At 43.7% G+C, this 21,692-nt stretch overlaps 1 protein-coding gene across 1 annotated transcript in view; it reads left to right on the forward strand.

The window, feature by feature from the left end:
• Nucleotides 1-21,692, forward strand: part of LOC124266897 (mucin-5AC-like) — a 37,578-nt gene that overhangs the window by 14,158 nt on the left and 1,728 nt on the right. The gene's annotated exons all lie outside the window — the stretch shown is intronic.

Raw genomic sequence — 21,692 nt, forward strand, 5'->3', positions numbered from 1 at the left:
AGAACACAAGGCGTGAAGGGGCCTTTTTCCTGGAAATCGCTTGGAATCGTCCCGTTGATGGACATGTTGTGTAATGAACAAAATAAGACATTTTCAACAACATAAATGCTTTATTTCAGGAACAAGTACGATTGGTATTTGTAACAAGTAGCCTACATAAATATAAAAAAATACAGTATACACTGTGAGCAAGTACAATTAATTGATTTTTCTCAAGCGAATTATTGATCTCCCCTACTGTATGACAATCGACTCGCCCCAATTTTAGTTGCCGCTAACTTTATTCACGGAAATAATTGTTGATAACCACCCTACTATTCCTAATTTGGAAAGGACCTGACATGCCACGTTTATGTTGGACACATGGACAGTGGAAGTGGAAGCGGTCAGGTTAGGACGTGTGGGCGGACTTGTGCTGTCGACGTCATGTCCGCTAGATCTGGACCCGGTTTGAATATACTGACGCTTTTGCGCTGCTGACGGATTTTCCAGCTTCGTAGTTTCTTCACTGGGATTAGGGTAAAGAAATTCTTCTTCAAACCATTCGTTTTTTACTTCAAAAACACCAAAGATGCAGCCGAGGTAGAAATTGCCGATGTCCGACATGTTTGTTTACAAACAATAGGGTCAACGAGTTCGTTGTATTCATACGCTGGGAATCGGTCACTTTAATTAGCGGTCTTAAACTGCCATTTAAGTACGGTTTTGATAAGCTCTCAGCCAATTAGAATCGAGTATCACACAATGTCGTGCTAGAATGTCCGCTCTATGTTGGAGATGTTGGCACATTGCTGAACATTTGTATACACCGTGTGGACTGTCAAATATGTGACCCACCGAAATGTACAACTAGTGTATAACTTTTAACGTGAAATGCATCAATTTAAAAAGAAAAAAATCACCAGCGGTTAGCCTGAGGGTCAAGGAGTTGGAGGGTCAAGGAGTTGTTATTTACGGTACAACTGGATATAGCGGAGTTATGGAAGTCACAAGTAAATATGCTATGAAGGTGACAATTCACAACAGCATAAATTTATTTTCAGGTAATTGGACATGTATTTTCGTTATACTCGTCTACCCTGCGTTTCTTATCTTTATCCTTTTTTGGAGAATGTGATCTCATTCTCTTCTCTGAGACCAACTCGGACCAAGTACAGGCCAGTTGACGCCAGTATGGTAGTTATCACTGCCAGCCAAGTAAGACCTATGTTCGTAAAGGTCTATTTTATGTTGCTTTACCCTTTCCTCATTTTTGGTGAATGGTGGAAACACCGAGAAGCCGTATTGAAAACAGTACAGACACACATGTCTTTCTTAGTTGCTTTGTGCACTTGACTGTTATTATTATATACCGATACTCCATGTTCTACTCTTACTTACAACAATTGATTTTCATTATAACTTTGATTAATGTGGCTGAAATGTTAAAAATAATAACTGCAAATTGCACAGGCCTCAATGACTCATTTAACAGAAGACAAATTTTCAGACATCTTAGGAATAGGAACCCATCAATATTTTGTTTACAGGATACCCCCTTTACTAAAGATACTGAACAGAAAATCAGTCAAGAATGGGGTTCCAATAAATGTTATTTCAGCTCCTTTAGAAGTAATGCTCGGTGTGTTGCTATCTTGTTTTCTAACACAATTGATGTAGATATACTAAATTCTAAGATCTGATGATAGTGGAAATTGCTTGGGTTTAGATATACTTAATAATTGACAAACGTTTACTCTATTGACACTCTATGGACCAAAATGGGACAATCCAGATTTCTTTAAGAAAATAAACAATATCATTTTAGAGTTTGATAACCCTTACACAATCCTAAACGGCGACTGGAATTTAGTACAAGATCAACAAATGGATACCTATAATTACAAACACATTAATAACAGAGGGGCAAAAAAACAGTATTAAAGATTATGGAAACTCTTGACTTAAAAGATCATTGGCGTGAAGCTAATCCGTATAAAACAAGATTTACATGGAGACAAAAAACTCCAATTAAACAGCCCAGACTAGACTTTTTTCTGATTTCTCATAATCTAATTGCACCAGTATAATCATGTAACATCACCCCAGTTTTCAAATGAGATCATTCACCTGTAACAATGGTATTTAAGTAAACATAATTTAATAGGGGAAAAGGATTTTGGAAATTTAATAACAGTCTCTTAAGTGACAAAGAATATGTCATGAAAATAAAATCAAAGATCAATCAAACATTAGAACAATATAGATTTCCAGATTCAAATAACCAGTATGATTATACAGTTGATGGCAGCCTTCTTTGGGAAATACGGGGAGAAACCATACAATATTCATCAAGGAAAAAGAGAAAGAATGAAACACTTGAGAAGGACTTGCTATCAGAAATAGACTCTGTTCAAGAAAAAATGGATGAGACTACAGACATAGAATTAAAAAAAACTGTCTGGAGATATTTTAACAATCAACCAAAAACTTGATGATATAAGAAAAGACAAATTTAAAGGTATCCACACAAGAGCTAAAGCAAGAGGGGTTGAAAAAGGAGAAAACCTACCAAATATTTTTTGAATTTGGAATCAAGAAACTTCCTGAATAAAAGCTTCACAGAAATCCAGGATACCTTTGGAAATATGATAAGAGATAAAAAATTAATTGAAGAAGACGTGAGAATGTTCTATTATAAACTCTATCAACAGCAGGAAATTTCAGATATTGATTTAATCCAGGTTTTTAAAGATATCACTGTTCCAATCTTAAATGATGAAACAGCATCACTATTAGAAGGTCAAATCTCTACGGCAGAGTTGCTAGAAGTCTTAAAAAGAACAAGAAATGAGAAAAGCCCTTGGCCTGATGGTTTTACTTCTTAATTTACAATTTTTTCTGGAAGAATCTCAACAAATATCTTTTAAATGCTATCAATTATTCTTTTGACACAGGTGAACTATTTATCTCTCAAAAACAAGGACTTATAACGTGTATCCCTAAGGGAAATAGACCTAAACAATTTATCAAAAATTGGAGACCAGTCTCACTCCTTACTGTTTCCATTATGCTGAGAAATAACAAAAATATTAAGGGTGTAAGAATTTGAAATATTGAATATATTCTCTCACAATTTGCTGATGCAACAACTATTAGTCTGGATGGAACTGAAAACTCTTTACATACAACAATATATGAACTAACTTTCTTTGCTAGGTTTTCAGGACTTCAAGTTAACATTGAAAAAGTAAAATTATATGGATTGGATCTAAAAAGAGATCAAAACATAAACTATGTAACAAATGGAATCTTGAATGAGTAGAGAGCTTTAATTTGCTTGGATTATACTTTGATGTAGACGTGGATGTGATGGTAGAATAAAAATTATAATGATCAACTACAAAACATGTTAAATTTGATGAAAATCTGGTCACTCCAGACATTAACTCCATTGGGAAGAAACACAATACTGAAATCACTTCTCTTGCCTAAATTGTACCATCTCTTCTCAATGTTTACTAATCCAACTCAGAACATTGTCGACGAACTACAAAGGATCTGTTTTCAATTTATTTGGGGTGGAAAGACTGACAAAATAAAGAGAGAGAAATGTACTGTACACATAAAGATGGAGGAATTAAAGTACCACATATCTTTAAAAGATTACAGTCACAAAAACTGTCTTGGATGAAAAGAATCTTGACAAAAGACTCAAACCTCCAAAATCTTTTGTTTGTAAATCTACCCCCGTTACCAGTAAGTTTCTTTGAAATTGGCCCAAGTCAAATAAGAGAATATGCTGACAATATAAATAATCTCTTTTGGAGCGATGTACTTATAGCTTGGGCAAATTACATTGAAACCTTACTGGAACTATCACCAAGTGTAGAGGAATGCCTGACATTTTCTTTGTGGTTCAACAACAAACTAATTATTGGTGATGAAACACCTTTTTACTCAGATTGGTACAAAAAAGGAGTAAGGTCGGTTAAAGATTAACTCGTTAATGATGGGAAATATTTGGATTTTAAGTTGTAGCTAAATTTCAGTGCAATGCCAACTTCTTATCTTATCAAAGCCTGATCAGTTTCGTGAAACGTCTCCAAAGATTTTTAATTTTGCTTCCCTAATCTCAGATCACTTATCATTAGAATTGCCTATAGTGCCTTACTACATTAATAAACTGCTAGGCTCTGATAAGGGTAGCAAGTTGTTTTGTATCACACTTCTCCCGTCAATATTAAAAAGATCAGCCTCAAATTTAAAATGGGAAACCATACTTGAATCTAACATTGATGTATAACATTATACCATTTAGATTGACTCAGAGTACGGAATTAAGATGGTTCCAAATGAAAATTATTAACACTATTTTAGGCACAAATTATTATTTACATAAAATAAAAGTCAGTGACTCATCACTGTGCAGCTATTGTATACTTCAAATGAAACCATTTTTCACCATTTTTGTGATTATAATTTAATAATTGGATTTTGGAAGAAAATTGAATAGTGGCTCATGTCTGATGCTGGAGTAAGGATTAAATTCCCTCCACAAATCCTACTATTTGTATTAAAGGAAAATCGAAATGATCCTTTAAATATAATTTTGCTTCTTATTAAACAGATAATTTTTCACAACCGAAGGTATGGAATAGTACCAGATCAAAAGAACATTTTTAGAATCTGCTGCCAATACTATCATGCCTCAAAATGTATTGCTTTTACAATCTGTTCATATGATAGATTTACAAAATTTTGGTCATCGCTGCACACTTTATTTGCCTCGTAATATATTACTTGCTTTGGACAAAGTCCAAATTTAACATGGAATGTAAGCAAAGACTGTAGACCAATATACATTTATGTATATGGGCAGATCCAGGAATTTTGAGGGGGTTCGAACCCCCGGAATCCCCCATCCCCCACCCCATTGGCTCTGCCAATGCAAAAAATCTTTAATGTGATCTTAAGTCATTTTCAAAGGGAGCAGGTTTGAACCCCTGACAGACCCCCACCCACCCATCCCCTGCTCTGGATCCGCCACTGATTTCCATATCTGTATAGACTCTGATATTAGAATTTTTATATATATACATATTCACTTGAAAGTGTTCAAAGCATGCTGTTGTGAACCTATCCTATTGATTATAGGTGACCTGTACTTTGTAAAAATGTGCAAATAAAAAAATTGTTTGGAAACCAAAGCTGTTCCTCGATAGTAAACAAAGAACTTTTCAGTGCACACGTTTATAAATTTAACAGGCAGATTTGAACCAAAATAATTTGTTTATATGACATATACTGTTTAACAATGATTAGCGTTATTTCTTGTTTGATATGTATATATATATATACATTGATATATATATATATATATATAAATATATGTCATTCACATTTTACATTCATCATGACATTTTTACTCTTCCTTCCATTGTATCCCGGAGCGGTATTCATATCAGCTTATGCTTGTTAACCAATCCGGTTCCTTTCTTTGGAAATAAATATCTCACAGGGATGAACAGTATTTACACAAGCAAGCAAGCTTAACTGTTAGTCACTGACGAGCATTAACTGGCACGGTTTCCATGGCCGAAAGGTATGCATACACAGTGGGTTTTTTTCTGCCAACATACATTCACCAAAATAAGGACAAGCTCGAAAAAAAAAGCACCTCAGATCATTTGCAAGCACGAGGGTTATAGTCACATGACCATATCATACCAGGTGCCCATTCTCTGCTGGGTGAACAGAGGCAATTTTGAACAAAGTCGCTTGCCTAAGGTGAGACCACATGTGTTACCTGTTCTTCCTTGTGGGGGAGGACTGAAGTCTGGAGACAAGCAGTAGTATATACAATGATAGTCCTGGAACAAGTCAGCTGAACGGCCTCGCCGCTCGTTATTCCTGGAAGTGTTATGTGCATGTTAGAGTATATATGCTCATTATATAATAGTTTTAAAATGTAGTCCCCGGGAGTGTTTTACCCTAAACTGAACATAGATTTCCCCCACATGAAGATCGTGGTCGCTGATGGGATGTATTTCAACGCCCAGTTTATAGATGTGTTCGGCCGGTATAAGCTTTCTCTGACTAACGTCAAGGCAGTCCACGCTTGGTTCAACAACCCGATGCAGTTCTGGCAGAAATCAACTCAACTTCGCCGTGTGGTGCGCTACAACGGGGTGTGGTGTGGCATTGACCGACACTCGGCTTGGACCGCTGAGTCAGTCTGTGTTCACGTTCCACGTGTACTACCAGGTCAGACGTATCCTCAAAGAGATCAGCGCCCCGCTCCCGCAGGACAAGGCGTGGGACGCAGTAAACAACCAGTACGATCGACGGGCCTACGAACGTATTTGTAACGAATTCGAACTAAACCTGAAGACGGATTGGCGTTTGCCGGGGCCGAACCATGGGTTGGGTATTCCATATAATGGGGGCCGACCCGTGAAAGAAGTCAGTGATGATTTACTGAAACGAGATGTACTACGCCAGGACTTTGCTTTGTCGAGTAATGAATGGAGGGATGACTGTATGAACTTTAAAGGTGGTGTTGCTTTCACCGTCCAGAAAGTGGAGCAGTCAACCGCAGACGGTTGGAAAAAGTTCATGCTGGACACGTCGAAAGGGTTTACTCGTGCCGGTGTCACCAGATTGAACGACTCGATTCGAACGTACGTGTGGGCGCTGTTGGGTGCGCAGACGCAAACGCGTTCCAACATCCTCGGTAAGGGGACTGCTTACGACGCTCAGAAACAGTTCGTTGTTAACGTTAAGGATGCTATCAATTCTCAAGATGATCTCCCGAGTCCCATCAAACGCTACCAAGACGTGTTGGAATACGCCAGGTCGAAAGTCGACTACGTCTTCGACGTGGGACTGTACATGGCTCCGAGCGATATGCAACTGAGAGTAAAAAAAGTGGTGGGCTACAACAACGAAATAGTCATAGCCACGGTGGACCAAAAGTTGGGAGTCAAGTTTGATGTCAACGTCCCCCACGTCCCACCACCCACGACCGGTGAAACGGGTATAGTGGCGCCACCCCCGGAGCCTAGGGTTCAGCCCACACCCCCTGTGGGGTCACACACACCTGCACACGTTCAGCAGCACATCGATCGTAAAACAGCCCTGGTGGTTGGCGGGGTAGCGGTCGGGTTGGGGCTCATTTGTTTAAAAATTCCTTAGCCGCTACGTACACCAAACCCGCCACGGCGACGATGGCTGCCCACAGGATTTGACTGAGCCATGTGGCAGTTTTAGCCAGAGTGCTCAGCAGCCACGAGACGATGCTACCCAGGATGCCGGGCAGGGCTTCGGCGGCCTTACCAGCCAGTTTAGCCAGGGCCTCCCCTAGGGATTTCAGGTGTTTTTTTATCCAGTCTTTGACGCCACCTGTGGGTGTTGGTGTGCCGCCGGCAGGCGTGGGGGTACCCCCACTCAATGACACCACCAGGGTTGAAGCCCAATGCAGTCAGAATGCTGGCGATAGTAATCCCTTGCTCTCGGAAAAGGATTCGGATCCTGTCAGCTAGCGTGGTGTCTTCATTTAGGACTCGATCGATGGCTTCCCATACACGACTGATCTGGGATCGGAGGGCTTCCCGGTTCGAGGAAGCAGATTCCAACCGAGTCCGTCTCTTGTCTTCCAAGTTTTTTATTTTCTCCTCGATACGACGTTTCATATCATCGTCTTCAGTTTCGGTGAGTTTTATTTTCTCGCGAGCGATGTGCTCGTCGACTTTGTTCAGTTTCCCCGTGTTGTTAACGAGTTCTCCGCGTACATGTTTCAAGGCTTTGTCTAGGCCTCGCAGTTCCCTCAGGGGAAATTCGAGCCCCGGCAAGGGTTTGTCATGGTGCGTGGCCAATATTTTTTCGATACTGTCCGACGTTTCTTTAGCACGTTGGGGTATATCCCCTTCAACGCTGAGTTCAGGCCTGGCTTTTTGCAGATCTTGGACGACCTTCGGGGGAAACTTAGACCGTGCGCCACCGTAATCTATGAAGCCTAGTTCATCACGGATCAGTTGACTCCCACCAGGGCGACTGGTGAGTGTTGACAAAGCATATGGCCCTTTCCCGTCTTTTTTCATGATATCGACCCCCGGGTGAGCCTTCAATCGCAGCGTGCCCTTCTTATCTACGGTAAACTTGGCATAGTCTCTTACCAACGGCTTGATGTTGTCTCTATTTTCAACTGCGTCGTAATAATCGTCGACGGCCGGCTGTACAAGTTCAGCACTTAAGGGGTTGTTCGTGAATGTGGTGTCATCCTCCCTGAATGCCTGGGCACTATCATCCCACATATCATCCATAGGGATGTACTCAGCCATGTTTTAGTATTAAAACTTATATATTTCATTTATATAACAATGTATGGTAGAAAACTAGATCCTTTCAGAAGATCAAGAGAGCCTCTAGGCATCAGAGCCGTGCGCCAGTCGGTGACCATCACCAACAATCCCAGCAAGATAGACCAGAACCAAACGCTGCTGGTTAGATTTCCAAACCTGGGCGAGAATGACCTCATTGTACTAGGCACGGTTCGACTGGCGTTCAACCTCACGCTGACCTCCGACAACGACAAACGCGAGCTAGTGCGTAACGTAGGTCGAGCCATCATCAAGAAAACCACCATCAAGATCAGCGGTAACGAGGTGCTGAGCATCGACGACAGCGACATATTTTATTGAGAACGTGTCAATGACGTGTACCAAGGTATCAACAAATCGACCCGGTTGCGCATGGGATACGGCTTCACGGCAGACCAGCTAGACAAGATATCGGACGGTGAAAAGGCCATCGCCCAAGCGTACGGGAACAGGTTCTGCATGCCGCACGACTTCGAGTTGCTCACGGGACACACGCCATTTTACCAGGCCAAGCTGAGGTGATAGGCTTGAATACGAGCTCACGTTTAGCGACTACAGCAAAGTAGTGCGTACGTCGAACGGTGATGAGGCCAGTTACACCATAGACGACATCTCTCTGGAGTTCGACATGGTCACTAGCCCGGAGCTGGCCAGGCAGGTTCGAAGCCAGTACTCGGGGAAGGTGGCCATCCTGTACGATCGCATACTGAGGCATAGATCTGTCGTGCGGGATAAGAGCGTCACTGTGTGGAATATCAACCTAAACGTGCTGGCGCGATCGATGAAAGGCATCCTGGTCGTCCCCATGGAGGATTATGAGCCGTTCCGAAGGGACAGCGAGAGAAGTTTTTCAAGCCCGAGATTGAAAAGGTGGAAGTGACCATCGAGGGCGTGCCCAACCAGCTGTTCAGTCATGGTATGAGGGCATACAAGCAGTGGGATGACATAAAAAGGCTACCGGCCATAAAAAAACACCCATACATAACCAAAGACCTGGACCTATCCGCCGTGCAGATCGGTGAATACCTGACCACCAAGTACGCGCTATGGTTGGACATGCGATCCACGGATGACGATAAACTGCACGGTAGTGGTTGCCGCATAGACAACGGCAGCGAGGAGATAACAATCCAGATCACCAAGAAGGCTCAACCCGCGGGCAAGTTGAAATTATATCTGTACGTGATGATGGACGCGCAACTTAATATAGACAATGGGAGATTCGTGCAAGCCATCTACTAGGCCACTGCCTACTGATTTGCCCCGCGACCCACACTGCGCCATAGTGTGCGGGCAGACTGGTTGTGGGAAGACCGTTTTCGTGTTGGATATGTTGGAGGGGTACTACTGGGATGTGTTCGACAACATCGTTATCATGTGCCCTACTCGGCAAATGAATAGAACGTACACGGAAAGACCTTGGGTGATGACGGACCTGGACGTACACAGAGTCGACCCAGTGACACGTCTGCAGGACTGGTTGAAGGCTTATCACGGGAAATTTAAAGGGGAGTCGACGCTGTTCATACTGGACGACTGCAGCGCTAATCGTGAGATAACAAAAAAGAGAGACATGCTATCGTACCTGGCCTTCTCCGGCCGACATGCAAATCACAGCGTCTGGGTGCTAACGCAGAAGTTCAACTCGGTGTTGAAAGACCTCAGGGAGCAGCCGCGATGGGTGGCCTTATTTCACTGCAAGGACAGGGATTCGTTCGAGGAGTGTTTGAGAGAGAACGATGTGATGAGCAAATTAGAATGGGAACGTGTGAAGAAACAGCTCGCTGAAACTAAACATGCTAAGCTCGTGCTCAAGACCGACCAACCCGTGGCCTATAGGGTGTTTTAGCCTAGTAATGCTTAGCAAAGCTTAGCAAAAGCTTAGCAAAAGCTTAGCAATGCTTAGCAAATGCTTAGCGTTTAGCACTTATCAGTTATAGTTATAGTTATGGTTGTTTTTGAAGTGTTCGTCGTGTGCAACTTAACCTTCATTTCTCTGTGTTTCGTCTATACCGTATATTATATTGTTAAAACTAAAACTTGCTTGTTACATTATAAGATGGAGTGTGATGAACTGCTAGAACAACTGTTGGTGCCACAATCACCACAGGTGAGTGACGACAAGCGAGAGAGACTGGTGGCGTTGGCTGTTGGTGGCAAAGCCAAACATTACTTTGGAGACTACACTCCCGATAAAATTCACAAAATGTCAGCCGAAGAAATCGATAAGCTGTACGCGAGATACGAGGCTAGACTCGGGGCAGAGATGACGAAAACTATAGGATCGGCTATGACCCAGATATACACTGGTATTGCGTCATACTTCCTTCCCATCCCCCCGGAGCGCCGACTTTACCTGTGGGAGGCCCTTGAGAAAGACCCTTTTATTGAACACGCCTTGAGCTCTATCAGCTGCGTGCTGTACCACAAATACGTTATGTTTCTAGCCCCGGTGACGGCGCCGATTATCACGGCAAAACATTGCCAAGTTAAGGAGGGGGAAAAATAATAATAATAGTATAGATGGATACTGCACAGGAGGAGACCCCACAACTGGGGGAAACCCCAAAGTTGGGGGAACCCCAACTGGAGGAGACCCCCACTTTGGGGAAACCCCAACTGGAGGTGAACCCTCCCGAGGTGAACCCAAAGTTGGGGGAACCCCAACCCCCTACAGTCACCAGGCAGAAGAACCCTAAGAGAGTAGCTGCCGGTAAAAGGTGGTGTCACCAACATAAAAGTATCACGGTGAACCCGACTCGACTCTTGTTGGTTGTAGGCGCAACTGCTGCCGTGGTTATCTCATGGTTATATACACGACACAGGGATCCCGGGGAGAAACCCCTGCAATTAGAGGTCAACTCACATATCATGCAATAAAATATAAATTTTTATATCATATACATAATGTCTGAGGGGGAAAACGTTCGTCAACGACGCATACCACGCCACCGTGGTCGCCAGTCTAGCCGTAGGATACGCTCGGTTGACCAAAATGGTGCTTAAACAACCGACTATCAAGCTAGATTTCAACCTGCAGGATATGGGTATGCTCATAATGAACCTTGGTATGGCGATGGCCACAAAGGACATCCTAGTAAAACAAGGGATACTACCTGAAAATATTATGAAGTAAATATAGGATGGCTACGATCGCCATGATGGTCGGTGGGGCGTTAGTAAATGCCCTGGCATTTTCCGGGAGTAATTTCCTCTTCTCGAAACTACGAGAGTCACACGCGGCTGAGATAGAAGCGGAACGGAAGAGGCATGACCTCGCTGTGGAACGATTACAGGCGGCACAATCCGAGTACGTGAAAAAACGTGTTCAGAGGATCGATTACATTAACGAACAACTCAGGCGTGAGAACCATGCCGTTAAAACATTCCACGATGTCGACGACGCAGCGAGAGAATACTACCTACTAACAGGTAAACAGCTGGAACCACTCAATAAACCCACACTCGCTCAGTACTACACACCATCCAAGGGGCAAATGGACCGTGAACTGGTCTTCATCGCGCTGGGTATAGCAGCGACTGCGTTGGTTGCAAAACAATTAGACTAAGTACTCATATAAGTATACCAAAGATGAGACCTGCTCCGTACCGATGCGAATACATACTTATGGGGAAGAAAGGACCCTGTGGTAGGAGATGCAGGACTGAGGGGTACTGTTGTTTCCACATGGGAAGCCCTAACTACACATGTTCTGTGTGTGGTATAGGGGTTAAAGGGCACTACTGCCTATGCAAAGCTCACGGGGCGAACGTAGTCAGATACATCTCATCTACGAGAATAAAAAGGCCTACATAAAAGAATGTAGGCGACTTCTCAGGATAAGTCCCCAATTAGAGACTGTGAACACCTAGGTATAACTATGTTTGTGGAAATTGAGCCCAGGGACATCGAATCTCTGGTCAAAAACATACTCAAAGATGAACTGAACTTATGGGGACGCTTCAGATTTCAGGTCATATTGGAAGTGGCATGGATTAAAGAGGGTGTTAAGTATACTCTCCCCTTCACATGTGGGCGGGGCATCACGACTCAATACCAGATAAATTGTTTTACAAGTATGCAGGAATACCTGCACAACTTCAAGGAATACTATATCCACCAGTGTAAGTACTGGATCGAAACGGCCCATCTAAGTATAGCTGATTGGGGCGACGGAGAGGATATAACCCTCTGATTTTATGAGCGCCTCACTATTTTTTTTATCAAGGTTGGAGGAGTTACCTCCCTTGCCGGCGGCCCAATTAGAGATTGATATACCTAGGTGTGTACGCAACTATGACTACTATTCGCGAGCTCAAGCAGATCGCGAGGCAGAGGGGTGTGATTGGTTACTCTAGGATGAGGAAATCAGCCTTGTTGAGATTACTAGGCCTAGAAGCCCCTCCCACGGTAAAACGGCTAAAAGCCCAAGCAAAAGAGCTTGGGTTCACGGGTTATTCCAACCTGGGGGAGAGCAGGGTTAGTCGCATTGTTATCACATGACCCCGTAGCAAAACCTCCCACTGTCAAACAATTAAAAGCCGAGGTACGCAATTTGGGTTTAGGTGGATATTCCCGTATGAGGAAGCCACAGCTTGTAGAACTATTACGGCAGAATAGAGCTATTGACCTTCAGTTCATACCCACTGAGCGCGCTGTAGGTAACTATTTGAGAGGCTGGCGCATGCATGTTGATAGGAACATAGACATCACAGATATCAAGCCTCTGATAGCTGATAAAGTCAACCAGGAACTAAACAATCTGGGAAGTATAAAGTTTCAGATCACAGTGAAAATGTCACTCGATAAGCCGGTGAGAGCAGGGGGAACCCCCGCTGGGGTCACTGAGTACGTTCAGCCTTACTTCCGAGGTAAACAAGAAATCGTCACTCACACAGAGACCATAGACGCATCAATCGATACCAGTTTTCAGCAGATACGAGAATACCTAGAACGCTACACACACTTGGGGTCCGGGTGGGTTGTTGATAAAATCGATAATGTCTATCTAGACATAGCTAACTACGATGCCGTTCAGAGGCGGGTCATACCTAGACTTGCCCCCCTACTATAGGAAAAAACATGCCATGGTCAACGTCAAGAATAGAGGAGACGATTGCCTGAGGGTAGCTATCAGGTCAGCCTTGTTTCCAGCTGACACTAATTCGAACAGGCTTTCTAGCTATCCCCAAGACGATGGGCTCAACTGGGATGGTATAGATGAACCCACCCCCATATCTCAGATCACTAAAATAGAAAAACAGAACGATATAGCCATAAACGTATTAGGGCACGAAGGCAACACAGCAATAGTACACAGGGTCAGCCCAGTGTTGGGGAGGAGGGTCGCCGCGTTATCAATATATTCATGATCCAACGAGGTGAAAAGTATCACTACACGTGGATAAAACATCTCAGTCGGTTGTTGCACGACCAGTCGAAACACGTTGGGAAAAACACTTTTGTGTGCGATTCCTGCACGGTTTCAGCCGAGCTGATTTATTAGAATCCCACCGGGAGGATTGCCAAGGTGTGGGGCAGACGGCCATACGAGTCGACATGCCTAAGGAAGGTGACAATATCCTAAAATTCGGCAACCACAAGAACCAAATGTCTGTGCCTTATATCATCTACGCCGACTTTGAAGCCTTGGTCAAACCTGTTGAGGTTGCCGGGGGGTACCCCCACAGGCGAGAGCTTCACACAGAAAACACAGGAGCATGAGGCCTGTGGGTTTGGATACGTGGTCGTCCGTTGTGATGGGAAAACGAAAGCTCCCGTAGTGTACAGGGGTCCCGACGCGGCTGAAAAGTTTCTAAAGTGTTTGCAGGAGGAAGAAAAAATTATTAGGAATGCACTGTATACAGTCGCTCCCATGCGTATGACCAAAGCCGACCGGCTAGCCCACGCCTGTAGCACTAACTGCCACGTGTGTGACTCACCACTTAACGGTAATTCGGTGAGAGATCACTGTCACGTCACCGGTAAGTATAGAGGCGCCGCTCACAGCGCGTGTAACCTCAAGCTCAGAATCAACCCCAAGACAATAAACATCCCTGTGGTCTTTCACAACTTGAGAGGGTACGACTCTCACTTGATCATGCAGGCCATCGCGAAAGTCGACGGCAACCTGACGTGCATCCCCAACAACATCGAGAGATACATTTCCTTCAGCTTGAATGGCTTGAGGTTCATCGACTCGGTTCAGTTCCTCCTGTCGTCACTCGACAGTCTTGTCAAGGCCAACGATACCTTCCCCATCACCGATCGATACACCGACGCCGAGACTCGACCCCTGCTGATGAGGAAGGGTGTGTACCCCTACGAGTACATGGATGGTTGGGCCAAGTTCGCCGAGACCAGACTACCCCCCCCCATCAGAGAATTTTACAGCAACCTGACCGACTCAGCAATATCCCAAGACGATTACGCGCACGCTATTAACGTATGGAATAAACTGGGTTGTAAGAATCAGGGTGACTATCACGACCTGTACTTCAGGACAGATGTACTGCTGTTAGCTGTTTAGACGTTTAAGCCGACGTGTTTCAAGCAGTATAAACTCGACCCCGCATGGTACTACACCAGCCCAGGTCTGTCGTGGGATGCCTTGCTGAAAAAGACCGGAGTTAAGTTGGAATTGCTCACAGATTACGACATGCACCTATTCATTGAGAAAGGCTTGCAAGGCGGGATTTCCATGGCAACCAAACGATACGCGAAAGCAAATAATCAATACGTGAAGGGCTACGACCCGAGCAAGCCAACCAATCATATTCTCTACCTCGACGCCAACAACCTGTACGGTTGGGCCATGAGACAGTATCTACCCACAGGGGGATTCGAATGGGCATCGCATGAGGTCGATGTAATGAGCATCGCACCAGATTCGAACAAAGGTTATATCCTCTAGGTTGACTTGGAATACCCCAAGGCATTACACACATCACACAACAGCTACCCCTGGCTCGCGAACGTATGAGAGTTAACCCAGACTGGATGTCTGAGTACCAACATAACTTGTTAGGTGGGCGGGTGGCAGACGTTGAAAAACTAGTGCCCAACTTAATGAATAAGACCAAGTACAGCGTTCACTATCGCAACCTACAGCTGTACCTGTCGTTGGGTATGAGGCTGACCAAAATACACAGGGTGCTCATGTTCAACCAGAGCCCTTGGATGGAGCCATACATCAGAATGAACACAGACCTCCGAAAGCTTGCCACCAGTGACTTTGAGAAAAAACCTCTACAAGCTCATGAACAACTCGGTGTTTGGTAAGACTATGGAGAACCTGAGGAAACGCGTGACCGTGAAGCTGGTTCGGTCGAATGAGGAAGACAAGCTCAGGAGACTGATAGCCAGCCCGGCATTCAACCGTAGCAAGATATTCACCGACGACCTGGTTGCCCTACACATGAAGAAAAGCCACATAAAATTCAACCGGCCTGTTTACGTGGGGATGAGCATCCTCGATTTATCCAAACACCTGATGTACGACTTTTACTACAACGAGCTTAAGAAACAGTACGACGACAGGTGTGAAGTGCTGTACACTGACACGGATTCCCTGCTGATGGAGATTCGAACCGAGGACGTGTACGAGGACATGAAAAAACGCCTCGATTTGTATGACACCAGTGACTACCCCAAGGACCATGCCATACACAGCACGGTAAATAAAAAGGTCCTAGGTAAGATGAAGGACGAGTGTGCTGGCACGCCCATAGCCGAGTACATAGGCTTGAGGCCTAAGATGTACTCCATCCTGAAGGCCGACAATGGTGAGATTCGGAAGGCGAAGGATATTAAGAAGTACGTGGTGAAACAACACATCAAACACGCCAGATTCAAGGAAGCCCTGTTCAAGACCCGTACCTTCAGGCATAAAATGAACACGCTGAGAAGTGATGGGCATAGGATATACGGACTGACTATAAACAAGACGTCCCTGTCGCCGATGGACACTAAACGTTGGATAGCTATTGATGGGATAAACACGTACGCGTACGGGCATGAGAAAATTGAACCAAGAACATAGGTGTATATAAACACGATACCCTGTGACAACGATGTCACGGAACCAGAGAAAGTTTGAGGCTATTTACTACAGCCCGCGTGGGTACTGGAGAGGAGCTAGCGCTGTACATAAGCTGGCTAAAATGCGCGAGTACCCCCGGAGGAGGCCAAAGCGTGGCTTGAAAAACAAGCCCTGTGGCAGATCTATTTACCGGCACCACGCTAGAAGGAAGTTCGGCATTAACATACCCAATAGCGTTCACCAGGCCGACCTCCTATTGCTACCCCACGATAAGAGGTACAAGTATGCCTTAACCGTCGTGGATGTGGCCAGTCACTACAAGGAAGCCGAACCCTTGACTGCGAAAGACTCGACCCAGGTAGCCCGCGGATTCGAACGCATATACAAACGCAGTCCGCTGACGTGGCCAACAGAGCTGCAAGTTGACCCCGGGTGGGAGTTTATTGATGTCGTGTCACACCTGCTGGATAAACACGATACAAAGGTCAGGCGTGGCACGGCCGGAGCCCATCGCAGCCAAGCCATAGTTGAGAGATTCACTAGGACTTTGGCCGAGCGCTTATTCGGACATCAGTATGCAAAAAAGATGGCCATCCTGGGGAAGCGATCGACTGAATGGGTCGCGCGGCTACCTAAGGTTGTGTCGGCAATTAACCATGAAGCCACCCGTCTCACCGGCAAGAAACCGGCAGACGCTATCAAACTAAAATCAATAGTGGCAGAGTCAGCTGCTCCATTGCGTGGGAAGGAGATACAGATACCAGATAGGGCCCTAGTGAGGTACCTATACCAGCCGGGGCAGCACGAGGGTGATAGCCGTAAGCGAGCCACCAATCCTATTTGGTCAGTCAAAACTTACAACATAGATAAAGTGGACATCAAAGCAGACGAGCCGAACTTGTACTACTTGAGAAATGGGCCAGGTAGAGGGGTCGTTAGAGAAGAATTATTGATCGTACTGTACGGTACAATGTTACCTCCTACCAACGTGGCATAGTGTCACAGCAGTGCCAAGTGTGGTTGGGAAGTTAACAAAACAACGTGGCATAGCGGCACAGTAGTGCTACGTGTGGGCGGGAAATCAACGGGGGCTCAAAAGTAGTAGATGTAATGGTGGCGGGAGCTAAGGGTCTAACAAAAGCCTTATTTGTGAAATAAGGCTTTGCAGAGGCTTTTGTTGGACTTGATCCAGGACTATCATTGTATATACTACTCAAGCTGCCAAACACGGTCACCTATCCAGACAAACAAGTCATCCTTTAACTTATCGTAAAAGGTTTTCCTTCATTAGTCTTTAAGTTGATTATGGTTTAGTCAGTGAAAGATATATGAATTCCCTTCACGTGATTTACCAAACTGAACCAGAAATCAAAGTGACCAATGACTATTTTGTATAAAAATAAGCAGCCGACCTACTCCATTCAGGCAGCAGTTTACAGGGGCGGTGGGGTGGCCTAGTGGTTATAGCGATCGCTCGTCATGGCGAAGACCCGGGTTCGATTCTCCACATGGGTGCAAATATGTGAAGCCCACTTATGGTGTCCCCACCGTGATGTTGTCTGGAATATTGCTAAAAGAGGCGTAAAGCACTACTCACTCATTTACTCACTCACTCACTCACTCACTCACTCAGTACTGGTGTGTGAGTGAGTTAATATTTAACGTCACATCAGTAATAGTTCAGCCATATCGTGACGAGAACATTTGACATTGAAATGGAATATATTATTATAAAAACCTGCCGACGAAGGACACTAAAACAACTAGAATATCACAGATATACATGTAAAACTAGTAATTAAATCTAAAACATTTTAACTATAGGGGACGACAACTGAAGGTAGATCACCATACTAGGGACCATGGGGACTTAAAGTACTTTGCTACCTGCATGGACCCTAGATGGATTTACACTGGCGATTGTAGGCAAGTTTAGCCGAATATTAAGGAACAAAATACTACGTTTAAAAACCTGGGCCCTTATTCTCGAAACGTTCGTAGCCCTAAGAATTCTTAACTTTGATCGTAGCCAATCTGTTAAGAATGGACCTAAGAAGTTCGTAGGGCAACGAACGTTTCGAGAATAGCTAGCCTGGTACGTGAAAATTTACTTAGAAAGTTTTTTGGACTTACGTACCCTCTCAGGAGGACAATAATTTTACGCTACCAATCATAAAACTTTATCTATTTACAAAACATATATCAAAATTCATTTAACAAATCTATCTCTTTTAAAAAAACAATGATTAAATGATAATTAACTTTATTAAAAAGGTCCTTTACTGTTTTGATATTGAAATATTTATCCCTTACGATGGAGAATTCAACACAGCCAAGCAGGACATGCTTGACTGTGGTTCTCTCATCACAAGGGATACAAAACGGAGGATCCTCACCTTACAATAGGTATGCATGAGTATATATTGTGTGGCCAATACGACATCGTCGCATAATGACCTCTTCAAATCTGGACTGACAACCCAAGTAAGTGTAACCGATATTGTTTTATTCCACGTAACTTATTGATACCTACTTGGGTGTCCCACTTCTTCTACCTCAGATCACAGATGTAGGTTCTTATGCAAGCTTTGTAATCAGAGTATGGGGTAAGAAGTGGTGTCACATATTTGTTGAGTGCTGCCTTAGCAGCAAGATCGGCCATTGTGTCCCCAGAAATTCCAACGTGGCTGGGTAACCAACAGAGGACGATGTTGTATTGGCCAGTAGCAAGATCATTATATAGTTCAATAATTTCAATTAAAAGTGGATGTTTACAAGAAACATTTTTGATAGCCTGAAAAAAAGAAATAGAATCTGAAAAATTGACATATTGTTTATATTTGGGATGTGTGTTGATATATTTAAGCGCTGTTAATATGGCATTTGCTTCAGCTGTGAAAATAGAACTATCGCCTGGTAATCTAAAAGAGATAGTTCTGGATCCAATGACAGTGGCACAAGCAACTGCGCCACCATCCTTGGACCCATCTGTAAATATGGATTTGTATGTATTATATTTACTTTTCAATTGATTAAATTCTTGTTTATATTGAAATTCATTAGTTTGTGATTTCTGAAAGTCTGTCAGCGTTAGATCAACCCGTGGCCTCACTAGCTGACAAGGAGGAGAAGAAAGACGGCGGGAAGGAGATATATTTTCCAGCTCAATGCCGGCAGCAGAAAAGAATGGTTTAATTCTTAGCCCAAGAAGCGGAACAAAGGTGGAGGGCTGGTGTAAGCTGACGGTAGCAAGTGAGTACTTACACAATGCACTTCGAAATAGTATAGATCAAGAGATCTGGCCATTAACACGTTACATTTACTTGATCTAGCCATAAACCTTTTTTGATAAACGAACAGGTTCCATGCAACCTATGATTGGATAAATAGGCTCGGAGGTCGGACTTTGTGATTCTCCTTACTTGTTAGTATCCCAACTGACTTGATCGATGTTCACGTAATAATATGGCTGTCTAGTCACTGAACGTTATATAGACAATTGGAATAGTGCATGTAGCGGTGTTAAAACAAACTGCTTTTGGGTTAGCCTCAGGATCATGAAACTGTCGAAAGTTCATAATGCGTCTTAATTCTTAAAATTTAAACTTAAGACAAACGCGTGTCTTCAATCGGGGATCATGAAGCACAATCTGTGACAACATCTAAAGTCTAAAACCAAATTTAATCTTAAGTCTCAAGGATGCCCAAAAGTAGACTTAAGGCAAAATTTGTAGTGGAAGTGACTTGATTGTTCATTGACAAACGTGGAAATATTGCCTTTTATCTTACCTTCATGTAAAATACTTTACTTTCATTGGTCAATGACGCTTTAACAAGTTTCCGTGCCACCCCTCCCAGGAGGGTGACAACTGGAAAAATATTACCCACTACCACGGTAACCGCCAAGTTCTCCGCCGAGAAGATGAAGCGCTAACAATCGTATGACGTCATAATATGACGCATACCGTGCCCGGAGTTCGAAAACCGTTCGATCAGCTGTTTTTATGTTCACTTTGTACAGATTACTAAGGGTGAATAGTAAAGTTACCCACATGCACCAGCATAACGTTCCACGTCTTTTGTCTGGTAGATGACCTTGTCTGAACGTATAACGAAGACTGACTGACTGACTGAGTTTGGTTTTACGCCGCTTTTAGCAATATTCCAGCAACATCACGGCTGGGGACACAAGAAATGGGCTTCACACATTGTGCCCATGTGGGGATTCGAACCCGGGTCTTCGGCGTGACGAGCCAACGCTTTAACCATTAGGCTACCCCACCGCCCCATATAACGAAGAACATAGTATGCAACCTCACGTTGTATATATATTGTTAACGACGTCCGAAAATATGCATGTAGCCGTACCATAGGTAAATGTCGAGGACAAATACTTCTCGAAATGTAAACATGGGTTACGATGGAAGGTGCGGTTCATATGTTGCAGATGTAATATGTGCATGTGAATGTTTGACAGTTTACGAATAAATGTGGCTATATGTCAATTTGCTCCTGACCAAATTCATAATGTCAGTTTGTAGTATTACAAAATTGAGCATATTTTCCATCAACAGAAACTCCCGAATGTACCGTTAGCAGCGATGGGGACACTGACGCTCTTGACCGTGACACCACCCTACTACTCTGTGAATGTGACCGACTTCTATTGTTCCGAAATAACTGGCTTGAGTCTTATTACAGGTGCTGTCTTGGAGACGCTGAAGGTGAACCACAACGTCAGTGACGTCACTTCCGACGTTATTAACAAAACCGTCAGTATAAACCTTTCAAGTCTTGGCGACGTCAGAGTGAGGTTTACGTGTGATGACACTAGTTATAATCTGAGCTGTCGTGGAGTTCAAAGGTTGTTAAAAAGTGAGTTTGCATTTTTGGTTGGTCATCATTAGTTATTCGCATTTAAAAAATAGTACTTGAATCATTTATTTTCTCTATTTATATTCTTGGAATTAATGCACAGTAATGCTTTCTGATGAATTATATTTTCCTCTTCAGATGCTATGTTTATTTCTCATTCATTCATTCATTCATTCATTCATTCATTCATTCATTCATTCATTCCGTCATTCATTCATTCATTTGAAACTTTCCTTTCCATTACATTTGATATTATTCATCTGCTGCAACCAGGTCCACCACGGTGCAACATCAGCAGTGACACAGACACCAACGCTCTAGAACTTGGTACAGATCTCACCCTGACACTGGAACTCAGAGGGTACTACTGTTCTCAACAAGCTGGGTTTGATCTCACAACTGGCAGCGTCACAGA

This window comes from Haliotis rubra, unplaced genomic scaffold, assembly GCF_003918875.1.
Source record: "Haliotis rubra isolate DU_JTF1 unplaced genomic scaffold, ASM391887v1 Scf1287, whole genome shotgun sequence".
Classification (NCBI taxonomy): Eukaryota; Metazoa; Mollusca; class Gastropoda; order Lepetellida; family Haliotidae; genus Haliotis; species Haliotis rubra.